General features: G+C 39.6%; 1 pseudogene; it reads left to right on the forward strand.

The window, feature by feature from the left end:
• Positions 1 to 1,135: 1,135 nt before the first annotated feature.
• Positions 1,136 to 1,735, forward strand: LOC149180520 (serine/threonine-protein kinase TIO pseudogene; annotated as a pseudogene).
• Positions 1,736 to 4,423: the final 2,688 nt, after the last annotated feature.

The following is a 4,423-nucleotide window of genomic DNA, read 5'->3' on the forward strand; positions in this document are numbered from 1 at the left end:
TCAAAGGGCTATGGATCTTCTCAAAATGGTACACGCAGCAAGGAACCTGTTAGTATTGAGTTACGGGAGACTGACAAGCTTATCAAGGAGGTGGAAAGGGTTTTTAGAGGTGATCATCTTGATCCTACCAATGTAGAGAAAGCTAAGGCAGCACTAAAATAGCATGAGCAATCTCTTTTTGAGGCAATTGCACGCCTTGGTGATGCATCCAATGAAGAAGATGGTCGGATGCTTCATCCTCATTCTTCCCATATATACATTAGCCAAGAATGCACAGCTGTGATTGTTGGTGGAGGATACTTTGGCCTTGAACTGGCGGCGGTTTTAAACATTAACAAGTATAAGGTTAAATGGTTTACCCTGAGCCGTGGTGCATGCCTCGTCTTTTCACTACTGATATAGCTGCTTTCTATGAGGGCATAAATGTTAGTAGAATTTCCCCTGTAACTTTTGAAAAAAAGGCAGATGGTGTAGGATTGCCTCTGTCGCTTCGAATGTTGAAGCGGAAGAAAAATAAGGAAAGGGGTGTTAGTCCCAAACAAGAAGGGTTCAGAAATAGCTTGGCAGAAGCGGTGGGGCATACTGTATGTAGTTGCTGAAGATGCTGTAGATTTACTGATGGCTGGGTTTGCATTCTGATCTGATCCTACGCACCCTCCGGATCACCGAACGGGGCCACTCATTCTCTGTTCATTCGACGAAGGTCTCTTACTGCTGCAAGGAACTTATCTCCGCCATTTTCAATAATTTGTAAGATGGGCGTGGAAAATTATCATGTTGTAGAGTTAGTTGGTGAAGGTTCTTTTGGAAAGGTGTTCAAAGGCAGGCGCAAGTACACAGGGCAGACAGTTGCTATGAAGTTATCTTAAAGCATGGAAAGAGTGAAAAAGACATTGACAATCTCAGGCAGGAAATTGAGATATTACGACAGCTGAAGCATGAAAATATCATAGAGATGCTAGATGCATTTGAAAGTCCACAGGAGTTTTGTGTTGTCACAGAATTTGCACAAGGTGAACTATTGGAGATTCTTGAAGATGACAAATGACTTCCTGAAGCACAAGTTCAGGCTATTGCTAAGCAACTGGCGCGGGCACTTCATTATCTCCATTCTCATCGTATTATACATCGTGATATGAAGCCTCAAAATATTCTTATTGGTGCTGGAGGTGTTGTCAAGCTTTGCGACTTTGGATTTGCAAGAGCTATGTCTTGCAATACAATGGTGCTTCGTTCAATCAAAGGGACCCCGCTTTATATGGCTCCTGAACTAGTACGCGAACAACCATACAATCATACAGCAGATCTATGGTCACTTGGTGTAATCTTATACGAGCTTTTTGTTGGTCAACCTCCTTTTTATACGAATTCTATCTATACGCTTATTCGGCACATTGTTAAGGACCCAGTTAAATATCCAGACAATATCAGCCCTAATTTCAAAAGTTTTTTGAAGGGTCTTTTGAACAAGGTTTCACAGAATAGATTGACTTGGCCTGCACTTTTGGAGCACCCATTTGTACAAGAGAGCCAAGCAGAGATAGAAGCTAGAGAAGCACGTGCTGCAACTGCTGCTGCAAGAGGATGTGATGCAGCTTGGAGGGGTGAAGTCAATATTGTGATTCCCTCACCTGCTCGAAACATAGCCAGTGCACGTAGCAGTAGTTCCATAGGAAAGACACAGACAGATGATGCTTCTGAAAAGTCACAGAAACTTCTGCAAATGACTTTGTGATACGGATCATTCCAACAGTATTATCCTTAAAAAGAACATTTCTGGATCAAGAAACTTTTGTGGAAGCATTATTATTACTTAAAGTTTGGGCTAGACAGAGAAATTCTATCAATGGACCTGATTGTTTGAATGGATTCATTATATCTATAATTTTAGCATACTTAAAAACAGAAGGAGGTGGAAAGCGCATCACAGGCCAAATGACAGGGTTTCAGGCCTTTCGTGTTGTCATAGACTTCATTGCAATTTCCAGTACTTTAGAGAAGGGTATTTTCATGCAATCTCAGTCTGTTGGCAATGTGTCATTGGAGCTAAAGAGAAGGCTTCTACAATTCTTTGACGTTGTAATATGCGTTTCAATTGGATATCTTAACCTGGCATTTCGAATGACCGAGAGTGGACAGTTGAGCTTGTGGATGAGGCAGCACGTACCCTGAGATACATGAAAAAATGCAAGGACAAAGGTGAAACTGAAGAAAGGCAACAACAGCTATTCAATTTTGTGTGGAGTTTAGAGGAAGACTGTGTTTTTTAAATCACACAGCAGTTTCGTAGCGCGCTACGAAACTGCTGTAGGTGGTGATTTTAAACGCAGAGCAGCTATTTTGATAATATGAACGGGAATTTTGAAAGAGAGACACTTGTTCAATCAATAAAGCCTCCAGCACATTTGGGAATATGGTGATGCTCATCATTTTTGGGGTGTTAAAGAGTTGGAGACATGCTGCTACATTTTCGGAGAGTGGTGGAAGACAAGGACCGGAAAAGCAGGGGTTTTATCCGAATACTATTGAACCATTGATGCATCCAGTATCCAAAACCAGCATGAAGCATTAACTGTTCATTTCAGCCATCTCAGCCAAACGGAAAGGAAGCCATGTGTCAAAGCTGCAAGGAGGAATCTTCTACGAAAAAGATAGAATTAAAGTTATAATTAAATTAGAACGTTTTAGAACTTCAGTTAGTGCTGACTGTATTTAATAGGTTAGTTCAATAGCGAATAGGAGTAATTAATGGCAATCATCGAGCTCCCCTCATGCTAGAGGTGGAAGCTCGAATGAGATAGAATAAGCACTCTATAAATAGCTAAGAGAGTGAGGTAATAGGGGTTGGATGTTTTGGAGAAGACTGTTTTTGGTTTATGTATAAACAAATTTCAGTAATGCAAATGACTGTGTTTTCTTCTCAGGATTCACAATGGATCTTCTTGTTCAAATGTGTGATGGTATTCTTTCTTTAAGTTTCTTTTACAATTTTGTTAATGCATAATCACTCAGAACTCATGAATCATGCTCTGACTTCCTGTATGCCTTGGCAAACTGTGGTTTCAAAGTTATGTTTGAACATATAGATGTAAAGTGCCCTGACTTCTATGAAAAGATAGTGTTTTTGTTTGCTGAGATATGAGAGACTCCATAAGCCCAATGGGAATCAGTTCAATGTTGTCCAGCCAACTATTTTTCATGTGTCTTATAAGAGTTAGCCATCTTTTCTTGTAATTAGTCAATATTCATAATCTGTGAGAGAGCCCTCTCAGACTAAGGAGGCTAAGCCTTAGTCCAAAGCCTGGTTTGAAATAGTTACACAGAATCTTTCTGATTGGCAGCCTTCAGTGCTTGATTTTGTGATAACATTTTGGTGTGTCTGCCGGGAGCCTGAAGATTATTCTTTCCCGAAATTATGAAGCTGAACTTCTGAAGGTAGCAGGAGCTCAGAAGGTTTTTGAGGCTGCAAAACTACCTTGGCGACTCCATTGTTGAAGAATTCGAAATTCATAGGTTCATGGTGATTCCATTGGAGTTATGAAGGACCCAGAAGCTACCATTCTTAGTTCAAGGTATGCATGCATAGATTTTTCAGGAATTCATGGTTTCCCAAATCATTTTCCCAAGGATGCATATTTTCTAAGGAATGGTCCCAAATTTAATGGAGAAGATTTGAGTTTAACTCTGAAGCATATCTCAGATTTCTGTCATTTTGCTGAGCTTCTTAGAGTTAAACATGAGGATGTTTGCATTATGTTATTTTATGATTCACTTCAAGGGAAATACAAACAATGGATTGAAAGTTTTCCTATCAAATTCGTTAAGTCATTTCAAGACTTATGGCTTATGTTTTTGGAGGAATGGATAGATAGGTCAGAGGTGATGGCAAACTCTCCTTCAGTTGAGGGTTTCAAACAATGGAATGATGATCATATTAATGAAGAAATAGGTGAAAATTTTTCTTTGTCCTTGTCATCGTATCTAAAGTCATTTGACTGTAAAGCAGAGGATAAGATGAGATTTTTGGATGAAGTTGCTGAGGACATTGAGAAAGAAATTGAAGGTTTAGAAGGTCAAATTCAGGCATATAGTTTGCATAATCATGATCATTATTTTCAGAAGTTTTCTATGGTAGAACGCAAGGAGAGAATGCTGGTTCCTTTCTCTTTCACGATTGAGGAACTGAAAACTGTTGTTGAAGATCAGTTTGCACAGCCGGAAAGGTACAAGAAAAATCAAGCTGATCATGTATTCTGGGATCCTGTAGCTGACTACATGGAAGAGTTTTACTCTCAAGTTTTTCAGTTTTTCTATAAAGATCAGAGGCAATTTCAGTGGCAGTGGTCATCACAATATTATTGTGGCTCTGAACTCCGATGCAGTCAAAAAACTCAAATATCAGATAAAACAGAGGATTGGCTAC

The sequence above is a fragment of the Pinus tabuliformis genome, chromosome 3_2 (assembly GCF_031772625.1).
Source record: "Pinus tabuliformis cultivar Carrire ecotype Pingquan chromosome 3_2, CPIR1, whole genome shotgun sequence".
Taxonomy (NCBI): Eukaryota; Viridiplantae; Streptophyta; class Pinopsida; order Pinales; family Pinaceae; genus Pinus; species Pinus tabuliformis.